Here is a 17,610-nt window from a genome sequence, read left to right as displayed (position 1 = left end):
ATCTGAAGTGTAAATAAAATATCTAATAAAATTTTTTTTAAAAAAAAGAATCACCAGGCTCTGAAACAAACAAACCTGAGATCATGTCTACCAACTATAAATCGTCCAATGTTGAACACACCTCTGTCCACCCTCATAGCAGCAGGACTTGTATCAGCCAAAAGGTGGAAACAACACAGATGCCTAACGATTATTGAGAACCTAAACAAAGAATGTTTCTACCATGTAATGAATTATTACTCAGCCATTAATAGGAATAAATACTGAGTCTACTAGAACATGGGTCACACTTCTGACAGCCTATGCTCACATTCTCTCTGCATATCCATGCATGAGGATTTTTATTATGTGTCCTCTGACCCTTATGTATTTTGAACCATCAATGGGATGTGAATATACGGTCTAGATAAAAATGAATAGTTTAGAGAGATTTGAAAACCTGCAACAAGCCTAGAGAAACAAGCAAACTGTAAAGCATACATTGTTAATGTGTAGAGGCGTCCACCATGTTGGTATTTTACTTTTCTTTTTGCCCCCATGGAAAGATATTTCCTTAGAATCATCATGAGGTATCACAGGATAGATTTGATAGGATTCAAACTTTTTGGAATCAGATAAAAGTCTTTCTATACAGCACAAAGTGCTTGGTCCCCCTCTGTGTGGTGCAACTTCAGTTTGAAGTCACTGTGGAATCTTGTGGCAAAGCACAGTGCTCTCTTTGATTTTAAGGTTCAAGGCTTAATGCATCAGTGATCCCCAGGTCTGTGTTCTGAACTGTTTCCAGAGGTTTAAACATATATATACATCAGGATTTATTTTTCATGATTTCATTTTTACATACCTTTATATTTTGTTCTTTTATTCTCTGATCCTTTAAGCCCTAAGAACTACTTCATGGAAGGAGGTAGACTGTTCTTATTATTTATCCCAAAAGGTAACAACTGATGCAGAAGAACTGAATTGAAACTTTTGGCAATTTTTTTTAGAACTTTCTGATCCTAGTTGGATCTTTAAGAAATAGCTCATCACAAATAAGAGACAATGTGTAGAGCAAAGACTGGAGGAGGGACCATCCAGAGACTGCCCCACCTAGGGACCCATCCCAGGTGCAATCACCATATGCAAACACTGTTGTGGATGTCAGGAAGTGCATGCTGACAGGAGCCTGATATACCTGTCTCCTGAAGAAGGGTGGAATAAGGGGTTTGGGGAGGGATGGGGAAAGGGGATAACATCTGAAATGTAGACAAAGTATTCAATAATCAAAAAAAAAAAAACAAAAAAAACAAAAACAAACAAAAAACAGGTAATGGAACTAGCTATCACAGTTGAACATTTGAGATTTTTTGGCAGCAATTTAACATTACCCATATTACTGAGATTCCTTATAATTATCAAGGACAAGGGACTGTCGAAGGGACCCATGGAGCTTTAAAACAATATCTTCATAAAATAAAAAAGGGGGGGAGGTATATCCCCATACACCACAAATTTATTTAAATTATGTTCTTTTTATTTTAAATTTTTAAAAAAATGGGATGTCAAGGAATTTTCTTCTGAGTGTCTATGGCATTCTACAGCTACGTATACTTATGCAGAGGTGAACGGGAAGGATTCACTTACAGAAGGCATGACCCTAATCAGGTATTTAATAGGGGGGAAATGCATATTTGTGGGTTTTTTTTTTTTTTTTCAGGATGCTGAAGGAGCATGGTGGCTGCCAAAGCAATGGGTGAGACATGCTGATGCCAGGACAAAAAATGATGCTGACCTGTGAGCTTGCTGAGTTCCCAATGGGGACTGGGAAGCTGTATTAGGCATATGTTCCCGAGCCACCATTGCTTACCTATACCCTGATGGGACAAGCTGCCTTGCCTCAAGTTTTTAGACCTTGAGGAACAGAGAATCAAAAAGAGAAGTTATAATGACTCTTGTATTTTTCTTAAATGTGACCAGTTATTCTGACTCAATCATGTACTGGTCTGGAAATCAATTCAATATTGGAAATAACAGTCTTCATTTGGAAGGCTGGTTCTAGAAATTTTCAGAGACATATTTGGAAGTTAGCTACAGTTCTCTATGATGTTATTTATGTTAGCAAGAGATAAAGTTGTGGCAGGATCTAGATTTCAAACAGGTATTAACGCATGTGTCTAAGGCTCTTTCAATTGTCAAATTAAAATTACTTTTGTTTCTTCTACAGTATTTAATGTAAGTTACATTGATTGTACACTTTCTAATTGTGTTAATGTGTTGAAATTCAGTATGTCAGTTACGGAGGTCTATCAACCAGCTTTTGTTTTATTGCCCTGAGTATCACAGAACCTTGGTATTCTGAAAAAAGCTTGCAAGTACTGGAAGAAGTAAGTCAGGCTTTAAACAGAATCAAGAAGGTAGCAAGCTTGATTATTGCTGGTATAACAGCTTTAATTACATTAATTGCTAGCACCACTGCTTCTGCAATTGCTTTGACACAAAAAGTTAAAGCAGCTACTTTTGTTAATCATTTCGCAAAAAAAAAAAAAAAAATGTTACTAATGTGTTGAATATACAAGGGGATTTAGATAGGCATTTAGAAGAACAGATTAATGTTCTTCTTTGTTTTTGTTTTTGTTTTTTGATTTTTGGTTTTTTGGGTTTTTTGGTTTTTTGGTTTTTGAGACAGGGTTTCTCTGTGTGGCCCTGGCTATCCTGGAACTCAGAAATCCACCTGCCTCTGGGAGGCTTAGGAGGAGCAGACTTGCTCAAGCAAGTACATCACTGTGTATAGACTTATAGTTTCCAGTTTGCTCTCACTGATTTCTGCTTGGGGTTCAAGATGTGAGCTCTTAGCATCCTGCTCCTACCCCCGTGCTTACCCTTTGCCTGTAGCTTGCCTGCTGCTGGCTGGTATGATTCCCTACATTGATTGGCTATCATCCTTCTGGAAATGTAACCCCGAATAAACTCTTCCTTAACCTGCCTTTGTCATAATATTCTATCACAGCAGCCATAAAGTAACTAACACACATGTCTAGGGAAGATGTATTAAGGGTGGTATGATCTGAATGGTCCCTAAAGTGCCTATGTTAGAAACTTGATCCAAAAAGCAACAGAGGTGAAACCTTTGAAAGCTAATTAGGTCATGAATATTTTGTCCTCATAAGTAAAGTAATATTTCCAGAGAATGATTGGGTTCTTTTGATCTTTTGATAAAATGAACGGTATATTCCCTGTCTCTCTGTCTCTTTGTCTCTGTCTTTGTGTGTATGTCTGTGTGTGTATGTGTGTCATCACCCCACTAAAAATGATCTTGACTTTGAACTCCATAGCTTCCAGAACCATGACCCAATAAATTGTGCTCATCAGAAATCCTCCAGCTTGTATCAACAGCACAAATAAGAAAGAGACAAAGAAATACCTTTTTATATATATTGATATGTGTGGTCCAATGAAAGAAATTTCTCCACATTATTATAATTTCTTATCTTTTCAAAATCTTTTACAATAAGTACCTATTGTTTTTATAAGACCTAGAAAAAAAAATGATCTTTCAGGTCAAGTTAGGAATTCTCCACAATCAAATCCTTGAATGCCAAATGTCTGCCAGTATGTAAACATCCTTCCTAATTACAGGTTCCTTCAGAACTCCCAAAGGAGACATGACAATTAAACAACTAGTGCTCTACAGCATGATGCATAGACAGAGGGCACACTTCAGAGAGCGACAGAAACACAACTTCCGAATCAATTAAGGTGGTGCGCATGACAGTGATTCTCAAAATCGGCAAATGCACAGAGCGTGACCTAACTGAACAATTGTCTGTACTGTAGCTTCTCATCCAGTTCTGTAAGAAGAACGATGATAATCAAGGGTCCATGATGCTCGACAAAGTCCTAGCCACTGCCTTTAGCCACTTCAGACTCTATGTGAACAGGATAGCAAGACCCTGTTCAGAACTTGATTGTACCGCTAACATCAGTGTCACCTCCTCTAGCACTGAGGAGACCACACTGAGAGGCTCACTCAGGAGTGTTTGTTCTTGTCCTTGCCCAGCAAGAGCCTCAGTGATACCAAGTCAACAAGCACAAGTTTCTACACTGAGCTTCTGGGGAAATCACTTATTTGGGAAGAGAGAGGTGAGGATCTCTCTAGGTAGCATAGGCTGCCTTCAAATTCCTAATCCTCCTGCCTTCACCTGCTGAGTACTAAAAGGATAGGCACGTGCCATTCATCCTGTCCAGTTGGAAATAAGGAACAATTTTACTAAAAAATCAAACCCAGTTATTTAATTGTAATTCTCACCACATGTAAGTTGGTCACACCTCTGATAAATATATAATGTTGGGCACTACTGTCTGTCTGACGGTACTATAATGGTAGTTGGCAGTTCAATACAAGAATACAGAGAAAAGAGCCAGAACAATTAAGTGTACCACATACTGAGCACTACACTAGGCTCTGTCATCTAGATGCTCCCTATCTCTATCTCTCTTGGTACCCCCAGAAAGGCTGTTTTTTCTATGTATGTGGCTTTGGCCTTGAGGGAGTGCCCCTTAGAGCCTCTCAGAAACAATATGCAGCTGCCCTGTAGACCTCTTCCTACTTGAAGGAATGTTCTTACTCTCAAAGCAACAGAAACGGGAACAGCTGTGTTTGTGCATTTGATTACCAACTATTTCTGCCTCAGGAAAGAAGTTTTCTTATGTATTAAATGCCTAAGAGCTGAGTTGAATGGGGAAATTAATGAACGAATAGATATATGAACGAATAAACAAATGAATGAATACGTGAGCAACTTGAAGCTCAAGGAGTCTAATAGAGCCAGGTCACCCGTGATTCATCCAAGCAGCAAAAGGCTCAGATAAAGAAAAACTAAACAAAGAAGATGTTAAAAAATAAAATAAAAATCAGTAGAGGCTGAAGTACAGTGCTTGATAAAGTTTCTCAGCCCTCAGCTTCCTCACTGTATGCAGGCCCTAGAAACCAAGTTTGGAAAGTGGTACCCAGGGCCTGAGACACAAGGAATACATTTAGGACTAAAGATTTGGCTGGAGCTATCATTGGCCAGAAATAAATAATAACAGCAATAGTGGTAAATGTACTAAAAATAGATAACATTTGGGGGGGTTATTAATTTATTAATTTACATTACAAATGTTCTCCCACTTCCCTGTCTCCCCTCCTCAAGCCCCCAACCCCACCCATTCCCCTTTGCCTCTAACATGGTACTCGCTCACCCACCCACTCCTGCCTCACCACTCTTAACATCCCCCTTCTCTGGGGCAACAAGCCTCCACAGGACCAAGCACCTCCCCTCCCATTAATGCTAGATAAGGCAGTCCTCTACTACATAAGTAACAGGTGCCTTAGACAGCCTTATTTATTCTCTTTGGTTGGTGGTTTAGTCCCTGGGAACTCTGAGGGGTCAGATTAGTTGATATTGTCATTCTACCTATAGAGTTGCAATCCCCTTCAGCTCCTTTAGTCCTTCCCCTAACTCTTCCATTGGGGACCCTGGGCTCAGTCCAATGGTTGCCTGTGAATATCTGTGTCTGTCCTAGTCAGGTGCTGGCAGAGTCTCTCAAAGGAGAGCTATACCAGGCTCCTGTAGGCAAGCACTTCTTGGTATCAGCAATACTGTCAAGGTTTGGTGTCTGCAGATGAGAAGAATCCCAAGGTGGGGTAGTCTCTGGATGGCCTTTCCTTCAGTCTCTGCTCCATTTTTTGTCCCTGTATTTCCTTTAGACAGGAACAATTCTGGGTTGAAGATTTTGAGTTGGGTGGACTGCCCCATCCTTCAAATGGGGACCATTGTCTATCTACTAGAGGTGGTCTCTTCATGTTCTATCTTTCCACTGTTGAGTTATTTCAGCTAAAGTCATCTTCATTAGGTACTGGGAAACTCTCCCATCCCTGGTACCTAAGACTTTCTAGGGGTCCCTCCCCTGCCATGTCTACTCCCCCTACATATTTCTATTCATTCTCCTGGCCCTCTGAACTACTCTCCTGTTTCTTCCCCTGCTACCCTTTTCCCTCTCCCTCTCTGTCCCCACACAGGTCTCTCCCTCCACCTACCTTCCATGATGGTTTTCTTCCCCCTACTAAGTGGGATTGAAGCATGCTCACTTGCACCTTCCTTCTTGTTAAGCTTCATATGGTCTGTAAGTTGTGTTATGGGTATTCTGAACTTTTTGGCTAATATCCACTTGTCAGAGAGTAAATACCATGTCTGTTCTTTTGGGGATAGGTGACCTCACTCAGGATGATATTTTCTAGTTCCATCCATTTACCTACAAAATTTGTGAAGTCATCATCTTTAATAGCTGAGTAGTATTCTATTGTGTACATATTGTGGGAAAAAAACGGCTGGGAAACCTCAGGGTTCCTCACGCCATGCTGTGTGTAGTTGGCTGGGAATGCCCTGGGTTCCTCCAGCTGGAAGTTAGGCCCGGCTGCTCACTAACTAAAAACCTCTTCATGGTTCCTCACAGCTCGGCCCCAACACACAAGGAAGTCTTTGGGTTTCCAAAACCGGTTTATTGGCATGGCAGATGGTGGATGGATCTGGATGTGGTCTTCCCAAAACCCAGGGCAGACCTGAGTTAAATAGGGAGGGGAAGAGGGGGGAGGGGCTGGGGAGGAATGCTTAATTGACTCCACCCTCTGGCCTTCAGGTATCTCATTAGTATGTAAATCTCTCTAGGGCCTGGGGCCTGTTCAACACGCCCTCCTGTGTTTGAGACTGAAGGGTGAAGGTGGAATGGAGATTAGACCTCGTGTTAGGCCGACATACATATAACACATTTTTTGTACCCACTCTTCTGTTGAGGGACATCTGGGTTGTTTCCAGCTTCTGGCTATTATAAATAAGGCTGCTATGAACATAGTGGAGCATGTGTCCTTGTTATATGTTGGAGCATCTTTTGGGTGTTCCCAATAGTAGTATAACTGTGTCTTCAGGTAGCACTATTTCCAATTTTCTGAGGAACCCTTAGACTGTTTTCCAGAGTGGTTGTACCAGCTTGCAATCCCAGCAACAATGGAGGAGTGTTCCTCTTTCTCCACATCCTTGCCAACATCTGCTGTCACCTGAGTTTTTGATCTTTGTCATTCTGATTGGTGTAAGGATCATTTTGATTTGCATTTCCCTAATGACTAAGGATGTTAAACATTTTTGTAAGTGCTTCTCAGACATTTGAGATTTCTCTATTGAGAATTCTTTGTTTAGCTCTCTGCCCCATTTTTTAATTGGGTTATTTGGTTTTCTGGAGTCTACCTTCTTGAGTTCTTTCTACTTTGGATATTAGCCCTCTATCAGATTTAGGGTTGATAAAGCTCTTTTTTCCATCTGTAGGTTGCCATTTTGTCCTATTAACAGTGCCCTTTGCCTTACAGAAGCTTTTCAGTTTCATGAGGTCCTATTTGTCAATTATTGATCTTAGAACCTGAGCCATTGGTGTTCTGTTCAGGAAATTTTCCCATCTCGATATGTTCAAGGTTCTTTCTGACTTTGTCTTCTATTACATTCAATGTATCTGGTTTTTATGTGAAGGTCAATCCTTCATCCACTTTGACTTGAGCTGTGTACAAGGAGATATAAGAATAGATCAATTTGCTTCCTTCTACATGCTGACCCACAGTTGAACCATTTGTTGAAAATGCTTTTTTTCTGAATGGTTTTGGCTTCTTTGTCAAAGACTAAGTGTCCATGGGTGTGTAGGTTTCTTTCTGGATCTTCAATTCTATTCCATTGATCTACTTGCTTGTCTCTGTATCAATACAATGCAGTTTTTATCACTATTGCTCTGTAGTACAGCTTGAGGTCAGGAATGGTGATCCTCAGAAGTTCTTTTATTGTTGAGAATTATTTTCACTACCCTGGGATTTTTGTTATTCCAGATAAGAATAATAAAAAACAAAATTGAGAATTGTTCTTCCTATCTCTGTGAAGAATTGAGCTGCAAATTTGATGGGGATTACATTGAATCTGTAAATTGCTTTGGTAAGATGGCCATTTTTACTATGTTAATCATACAGATCCATGAGCATGGGAGATCTTTCCATCTTCTGAGGTCTTCTTCAATTTCTTTCTTCAGATACTTGAAGTTCTTGACATACAGATCTTTCACTTGCTTGGTTAGGGTCACAGCAAGATATTGTGTATTATTTGTGACTATTGTGAAGGGTGCTGTTTCCCTAATTTCTTTCAGTCAGTATATCCTTTGTGCAAAGGAAAGCTACTGATTTGTTTGAGTTAATTTTATACACAGCCACTTTGCTGAAGTTGTTTGTAGGTGTAGGAGTTCTCTGGTAGAATTTTTTAGGTCGCTTATGTATGCTTTCATATCATCAGCAAATAGTGATACCTTGACTTCTTCTTTACCAATTTGTATCCCCTTGATCTCCTTTTGTTCTCTGATTGCTCTAGGGAGAACTTGGATAGGGAGAGAGTGGACAGCCTTGCTTTTCCTGGATTTTAGTGAGATTGCTTCAATTTTCTCTCCATTTAATTAGATTTTGGCTGTTAATTTGCTGTATATTGCTTTTATTGTGTTTAGATATGTGCCTTGAATTCCTGATCTTTCCAAGACTTTTAACATGAAGAGGTGTTGTATTTTGTCTAAGGCTTTTTCAGCATCTAATGAGATGATCATGTAAGGTTTTTTTCTTTGGGTTTGTTTATTCAATGTATTATGTTGATAGATTTCCATATATTGAACCATCCCTGCATCCCTGGGATGAAGCCTACTTGATCATTGTAAATGATCAGTTTGATGTGTTCTTGAATTCAGTTTGGGAGATTTTTATTGGGTAGTTTTACGTAATTAATTTCTTGCTTTTCCTTGGGTAGAGTTTCTTTTCTTGTGTTGGAGTTTTTCTTCTATTATTCTCTGTACAGCTAGATTAGTGGAAATATACGGCTTAAATTTGATTTTATCATGCAGTGTCTTGGTTTCTCTATCTATGGTGATTGAGAGTTTTGCTGGGTATAATAGCCTGCACTGGCATTTGTATTCTCTTAGGGTCTGCATAACATCTGTCCAAGATCTTCTGGCATTTAGAGTCTCCATTGAGAAGTCTGGTGTAAATCTGATAGGTCTACCTTTATATGTTAGTTGGCCTTTGTTCCTTACCACTTTTAATATTCTTTCTTTGTTCTGTGTATTTTGTGTTTTGATTATTATGTGATGGGAGGAATTTCTTTTCTGATCCAATCTATTTGGTGTTCTGTAGGCGTCTTGTGCATTTATGGCCATCTCTTTCGTAGGTTGGGGAATGTTTCTTCTATGATTTTGCTGAAGATGTTTTCTGGCCCTTTGAATTGGCTCTCTTCTATTACTCTTAGGTTTTGTCTTCTCAATTTGTCCTGGATTTTCTGGATGTTTTAGGTTAGGAGCTTTTAGCACTTTGTATTTTCTTTGAATGTTGTGTCAATATCTCTATGGTATCTTCTACGACTGAGATTTTCTCTTCTATCTCTCCTATTCTGTCGGTGATGCATCTGTAACACCTGATATCTTTCCTAGGTTTTCTATGTCCAGGGTTGCCTCTATTTGTGATTTCTTTATTGTTTCTATTTCCATTTTTAGATCATGGATAGTTTTGTTCAATTCCTTCACATGTTTGATTGTGTATTCCTGTATTTCTTTAAGGAATTTATATGTTTCCTCTTTAAGGTCTTCTACCTATTTACCTATGTTCTCCTTTACTTCTTTAAGGAAGTTGCTTAATATCCTTCTTAAAATTCTCTACCATCTTCATAAAATGGGATTTTAGGTCAGAATCTTGCTTTTCAGGTGTGTTAGGGTATCCAGGGCTTGCTGTGGTGGGAGAACTGGGTTCTGATGGTGCCAAGTGGCATTGGTTTTCATTGCTTATGTTCTTGTGCTTGTCTTTTACCATCTGATTATCTCTGGTGTTAACTGGCCTTGTGTCTCTGACTGGAGCCTGTCCTTCCTGTGAGCCTGGTTATGATGGACCTCTTCAAGTCAGGCTGTCTCTGGGTGTGGGAGGGGGTCTGGAGCACCCAATCTGTAAGCCTGTGAGCCTGATTGTCAAGGCTCTCCTGGGAGTCTAGCTATCTCTGGATATGGGCAGGGATGGGGGGGCTAGAGTACCCGAACAGCCCCCAAGTGCAGTTGTAGACTGTAAGGAAGATGCATTTCCAGCATGACAGATAAGGCCTGCATCTTCTGGGCCCCTTGAGGGTCCCAGTTAGGCCAGGTATTGGGGGAGGCTCACCTGTGAGCCTGGTTATGATGGACCTCCTGGGAGTCAAGCTGTCTTTGGGTGTGGGAGGGGATCTGGAGCACCAGATCTGCCCTGAGCAGAGTTGCAGGCCCCAGGTAACATTTTTTAATGATTAGCATGTACAAGGCAATAAGCTAACCTTTTTACATGAGTCTTCTCAACCAAGTGTCAGTATAATCCAATTAAAAAGCACTATTATTAGGTTCTTGTTGCACATCAGAATTTTGGCTTAGAATAGTTAATTAATTTGGCCAAGATGCACAGCTTGTATGATACCATACATATGCCAATTAACTAGATGATGTCTAAGTTCTATTTTACATTCTATAAAGATTTAAAGTAGATCAATGTAATCAATGTTTTTCAAGCCATCTCCTCATTAGTACCACCTAGCATCCTTCAAGTTTGGAGTTGTACTCAAAGATTTTCTATATGTCAAGTTAAAGGGTGTCTTTTAATCAATAGATTTCCAATAGCTCTGGAGGTCAGGGGAGACAGAACAATCACTTGAAGGAGTCGATCAGGCCACTGGGTCATAGACACAATGGTCAAGTAACTCTTCAACACTCAATAGTGTCCTTTACTTCTATATTGACTGGCATATCAGCTAGCCCCCAAATGGCTTGACTCTCTAGACATGTATTGCTGGCAGTTAGAAAAGTAAAACCTTAAATAATTATTTCTTTGAATTACTAAATAACATTTTAATGTTTATTTGAGCAAGGGAAATTACACCAATAATTTGAGTAAAACAACTGCAATAGACTGGAAAGTTCCTTCCAAGGAAACTAGAATGGAGTAATTTATGCATGGCAAGAATTGGGCAAACGTTTACAGATTGTTCAGTCCAATGGTTCTCAATTCTGCCACAAATCACATAGGGAAGCTGCTACAGAAAGCCAGCCTCAGACTCCAAGGGACACTATTCAATTTCATTGATTTGGGATAGTGTCTTGGTATTGGTACTTCTTGCCACTCCATGGGGGGTGATTTTCAAACACTATGAGGAACAAATGATTTAGCCGAGCCCCTCACCACCTATGTAATGGTTTGCCCGAGGCTACTTAGCCTGTTGTGGATAAGACAGTGATACACCTCTCTCTAATTTTCATTGCCATGAAACTGTGGCTCCTTTTAAGACATATCCAGCCAATTCCCTTAGAAGAAAAGCACTATCTGTGAAATTTAAGAAAATCATGCAGGACTACAAATATATACACTAAGACAATACATAGTGGAGGCACATGTGAGCAAAGTACAATGCTATATGTGTATGAAGGTGCCGTAATGAAAGTCATTTTTTCATATGCTAGCTTAAAATTTTAATAAAAATGTAAAAACAGACAATGCAAGCATAGCACATTAGTTCTCTTTAATGAGTCTATATATTAATTCTAATTGTTTTCTGTTTCCCCAGCTTTGGTTATATACACCAAAGACAATGTGATTGTCCAAATGCATGCAAACACACTATACCCTTGACCACCCAGGTTTGCATGCTCAGCAGTAAAAACCTTTGCAGTCATTTCCCAACTCCTCAGGAGGATTGTCTCCTGAGAGACTGAATGTGTTCTGGTCACTAGGTCTAATGCCCAAAATGATGAAAACGAAGAACTTCCATGAAATTCAGACCTATCAGGTGTCCTAGTGAGTGTGAGATTTTGATAGTGAACACCAAGGAGAAACAGAATAAATTAATGTATTTGATCAATTTCTGGTCATGAACACAGTGTTCTTCACCAAATCTGTTTTAGAACATGTGTTTTAGCCAATTGAAATAAATAGTCTCCCTTACAAGGTAAAGCCAACAAACTACCAGTAGCTGGATTCTTCATTAGCTACATAATCTTTAGCCAGATATATAAAAATAGGTCAGTTTCACAGAAAAAAAAATAAATAAATTAAGAATGTCAAAAACAGCAGAACTAAGTATTTATTTTTACTTTCCAGAAACACAAATTCTAAGACCACAGGCCCAATGATCCATGCAAAGGCCTAATTTAACATGTTATCTATATGTGAAAAGAGTTTCCTGTACAGGGTTAGAAACCAGTGCATTCAGCAAAATAGATTGCTTACTCTGACTTATTGGGACCATGACAGAGGAAGTGGCTAGCTAAAAAATAATTTGTAATTTTTTTTCTGTTGCTGTAGATGAAGCTAAAAGAAAGCTCAGGCTCTATGCTCAGAAAGTCAGATCCTTCTCAGCCCTATATAGGAAAACACACTCCTCTATGGTGGACCAGATGCCTCCGGCACCGCATTTCCTCAGGGGTGGGAGGAAAGCTCCTAAGAAATGGGAATATACAGAGAAAATATAGTTAATAACCCTGGGTTAAAAACAGAGACAACATGCCGGACCCTACAGCAGCTCAAGAGCTGGCCTCCTCAGAGGTGCCAGCTTCAGGCAGTGCACAGTGGAATACAGGGAACCCTGCCTGCTTGGAGAACCTGCTCAGCATGCTCCAATACACAGTCTTCTTCAAAGAACCTAAGCAAGGACCTGGAACTGGGGACAGGATGGCAATACTGGGTCCAGGAGAAGGCCCAGCACTGAGCAACAGCACCGTGTGACACTAAAAACTAACCAACAGTTTAATGTAGCCTAAGGACCGGAGCCTTCTCTACCCAAGAACAGGGAGGGCATGGAACTTTTAAATCTATATTCCACAAACTCAGAACATGAACACCCAAAACACTGTTGATGCCTGTAAGATGATTAATATCAGACTTCTCATTGATTCCGACATACGGGAGCCAGAACTACTGCTAATAAAAACCCTCTCAAAAGTCATAAAAGTATTCCCTGAATGTCACAAAAATGATTACCTATTACATTTGTGTAAGAAACGTTATCAACCAATAATTTGTGTCACTGAAGTCACTTGAGTATAATGCAACTTTGTTTTCAGTCCTTATTTAATTCAGATATTCTGAAACAGTGTCAGGAAAACAATGGTTGTCAGGGTGGGCATCTTTAAAGTTTCCTTTCCATCTGAGTCCCTGCCTCTCATTGACTTAGAAATGAATTTCCTAGGCTCTTGCTAGAAACATCTAAAAGGTACTTAATTTAGATGTGAGCACTCTCTCCACACACAATTTCATGCATTGATTTTTTTTTTCCAACATACAAGCATAGCAAGTCCCTCTGTGTGTCAGGCGTGCCTTACCTCCACTCTGCTTAGATGTCACACAGTGCAGGTGCTGTGGGTGTAACACACACAGGATATCTGTCCTTCTAGTAGTTTTAATACAATTAGAAACCAAGAAAAGTGATTTAAAAATAAATAAATAAAATTTGGTAGATTCCATAAGAAAAGTATGTGCCCTGGAGTAGTACCTGAAAAGACACTGACTATCCAAGGTGGGATCTGGAAAAAGTAACAAACTGACAATGAAAACATAGAAAGGCTAGAAAGTCTTCTCAACAGTTAGGAGCACTTGTTCTTACAGAGGGCCTGGGTTCGATTCTCAGAACTCATATGGAGGCTTACAACTATCTACGAGAATCTGATGCCTTCATTTGGAGTGTAGACTAAGTGCTTTTATGTTACACACACACACACACACACACACACACACACCATCACCACCACCACCACCACCACCACCACCACCACCACCACCACCACCATAATGGCAGGACTGTGTGATTTTAAACATAAATCCCTTTCAGACAAGCTACTTTTGAACTTACAGAATCGCCCAATAGGCTAAATGGGAGGAAGTACCTGTTATCCACACTACTCTCTAGAGAGATTGTCACATCTCTCCCAATTCAATGACATCCCTTCTCTACTCCCTTTGATAGCTGAGTAAGTCAACTTTTCATCTCCCTGATAAATGTTAGGCAAACCAGCTTATGAATAAGAGAGGTTTAAGGTCAAGTGTGGTAGTATGCCCTTGTATTCCCAGCACACAGGTGACAGACATAGAGGAATGATCTAGAGTCTGGGGCCAGACTGGTCTACATAAAAAGTTCCAGTAAAGTCCGTTGTATAGCTAGAACTTTTTTCAAAAACAGAAAATACAAAAAAGAGAGAGAGAGAGAGAAGGCAGAGGAGGACAAGGAAGAGGAGGAGGAAGAAAAGGAAGGGAAGAGAAAGGGGAGGCAGCTATTAAACAAAATAATTTGTAGTAATATCCATTGTTCATTCTTATACATACTGTTTCTCTGTCCCTTTACTCCTTGGAAAATACTATATACTTTCCATAACCACATCCTCCTCCTCCTCTTCCTCCTCTTCTTCCTTCTCTTCTTCTTCCTCTTCCTCCTCTTCTTCTTCCTCTTCCTCCTCTTCCTCCTCTTCTTCCTCCTCTTCCTCCTCTTCTTCCTCTTCCTCCTCTTCTTCCTCCTCCTCCTCCTCCTCTTCCTCCTCTTCTTCCTCCTCCTCCTCTTTCTCTTCTTCCTCCTCCTTCTCTTCTCCCCCATCCTCCTCCTCCTCCTCCTCTACCCACTTGGGACAGCTCTTTCCCCATCACGCTTTAGAAATGGCTCTTGCCATGATCAACAGCAATTGCATTCTATTTTCCAACGCCAGTTGATTGTTCTCAGTCCACACCTTTTTTTCCCCACTGGTCAAGGTTTATTTGGTGTTTTCATGGTATGTGGGCATTTGGTTGCATCATTCATATGCAGATCTTACATTTTATATAATATTGCAATATGCTTTACAGACACACATAATACATAAAATATTCTGTAGAACAAGAATATGTACAAGATATGCATGATGGATTTATACACTAGAGCTGGGTTAGGAAAACTAGGAACACATTGGCCTAGGCATGGTGAAGGTGCCCAGCTCAACAATGCAGCAGCCTCACAGGATGATCAAAGCCTGCACACAATTGGCAGTGTGTCTTGGAGACAGTGTGACTGTCACACTAACCAGGTTACCACTATACAAGTATCACTTAGCAGCAGGGTATACCTGTGGGAACTGAAATTTTCTCCAGACCACCTTAACATAACTGTACTAACCACAGCTCAGATGAGGAAAGATTGTGTGGTCTCCATAAAAACTGCACTGCAACCTGGACAGGGAAGTGCTAGAACACCAGGAAGACTTTAGAACTGCAGCTCCTTCTGGATTCCCCAGAGGGTATCTGTACTCTTCTTCAGGTGAGCTTCCTCTTCAGAAGTCAGAGTCACCTTCACAACATCTGAGATTCCATTTTGTCCCAGGATAGAAGGGACACTGAGGAAGAGATCATCACTGATTCCATAGAGACCCTAAATCATGGTGGAAATGGGATGCACCCACCTAAGGTTCTTCTTTATGCTCTTGGCCAAGTCAGCCACAGAGAGGTCAATGGTCCAGGACATATGACCTTTCAGCTTGATCACCTCATAGACATTGTCAACCACCTGCTTGTGAATCTCCTTCCACTGCTCCTAATCTGTATCAGTGTCCAGTTCTGGGTTCGGTCTTTAGGGAGTTGTCAGCAACATCCACACCACTCCACCATGCTCCGCCAGGACCCACCCATGACAGCTCATTGGGTGAACTCCCAGCCTTTCTCCCATCAAGTAACAGAACAGAATAATTGCAATCATTTCCAATAACTCAGCTTTTGGGAAAGTCACTCATTTTCCAAGCTACATAGCTCAAGATATCCACTGGATTTGAGACAATAAGCAGCTTGCAGTATGGACTGTACTTCACGTTGACAATGACGAACTTGAAAATGTTCACTGTTTTTAAAAATTGGTTATTTTATTTATTTACATTTCAAATGTTATCCCTTTTCCCAGTTTCCCCTCCACAAACCTCCTATCCCCTCCCCCCTCCCCCTGCTTCTATGAGAGTACTCCCCCACCCACCCACCCACCCACCCACTCAAGCCTTGGTGCCATAGCATTTCCCCACTCTGGGTCATCGAGCCTCCATAGGACCCCTCACATTGATGCCAGATAAGGCAGTGCTCTACTACATATGCAGCTGGAGCCATGGGTCCTCCAATGTGTACTCCTTGGTTGGTGGTTTAGTCCCTGGGAGCTTTGGGTGTTCTGGTGAGCAAGAATCTGTAGAGACCATATTCAGTGGATAGGCACAGCATCCAGTTGAGGGATGGGGCCACCCACCCACCCAAAAAATAATAATCCAGAATTCTTCCTGTCAAAAGGAAATGCAGGGAACAAGAGTTGAGCAGAGTCTGAAGGAAAGGCCATCCAGAGATTGCCCCACCTAGGGATCCATCCCATCTGCAGACACAAAACCCAGACAATATTGCTGATGACAAGAAGCATTTGCTGACAGGAGCCTAATATAGCTGTCCCCTGAGAGGCTCTGCCAAAGCCTGACCAATACAGATAGGAATGTAGGAGGCCAGCCATTCATTGGACTGAGTGTGGGGACCCCAATGGAGGAGTTAGGGCAAGGACTGAAGGAGCTGAGGGGAGGGTTGCAACCCCATAGAAAGAACAATATCAACCAACCAGACACCCCCAAAATGTTCACTTTTCATGGGATCAAATTGAGTTGGCCCCCTTCCTCTTGCTGACAGGCCACCACTGTGATAATGATCAGCTTGGAGTTTGTAATCACACTATAATCTTCACTGGAGGCAATTTTTGATGTTCTGAGAAAAAGGCTAGAGATCCATCATCTTTCCCTCCAGCTTGCCTTCCATGACATCAACAAGGGCAAGCTCATCTGCCAAGTCTTTCATTAAGACACTGATGGCACAAGCCATGCCAATATCACCAACCCCAACAACTGCAATCTTGTTCTGTGTGATCTGTTCTTCCTTAAAAAGATTCATAATCAGCTAGTCCTTGAGGGTTGCCATCTTAGACTTTGAATTTTGGGGGGACTGCTAGTGCATAATTGGCAGGTGACAGGCCAGCAGCAGCGTGCTCTGGGCTCAGTGACAATGGCTCCAGCTCCCTCGGGCAACATCACCACCACCACATTTGGCAAGACTGAGTACTCTTTCCTTGAAATGTTTTCTACAGATGCATGATGTAAGCAGTCCAGACTAAAATTCAAATAATGTTGAAGTTTCATCAGCTTTATATTCTGGAAATTCCTGACCTCCTCCTCGTCCTAGCTCATGAATAAGCATCCCCTCCTTTAAAGTCTGTACATAATGTATTGATGTGTGTCTTGAGAAGACCTTTATTGCAACTCTGAATTCTTTCTGACTGTAAGAAGAACCTAGAAACACTAAGTACAAATCCCTTCTTTATGTCTCTCCATGAGGCCTCTCCAGCCCTCATCACTGGCATCAAAAAGATGCAAAGTCTAAAGATGAGCTGCCAAACCTATGCTCATTAGTTGACAGAGAAGAAGCATTCTAATTATTTTTTTAATTTAATTTATTTATTTATTACTTATTCACTTTACATCCTGCTCACTGCCTTCCTCCAG

At 40.8% G+C, this 17,610-nt stretch overlaps 1 pseudogene; it reads right to left on the bottom strand.

Moving 5' to 3' along the window:
• Positions 1 to 15,305: 15,305 nt before the first annotated feature.
• On the bottom strand, positions 15,306 to 17,029 carry LOC117717186 (L-lactate dehydrogenase A chain-like; annotated as a pseudogene).
• Positions 17,030 to 17,610: the final 581 nt, after the last annotated feature.

This window comes from Arvicanthis niloticus, chromosome 11 (assembly GCF_011762505.2).
Source record: "Arvicanthis niloticus isolate mArvNil1 chromosome 11, mArvNil1.pat.X, whole genome shotgun sequence".
NCBI classification, from domain to species: Eukaryota; Metazoa; Chordata; class Mammalia; order Rodentia; family Muridae; genus Arvicanthis; species Arvicanthis niloticus.
The sequence above is the reverse complement of the archived record's forward strand: the minus strand, read 5'-3'. Positions and strand labels throughout refer to the sequence as shown.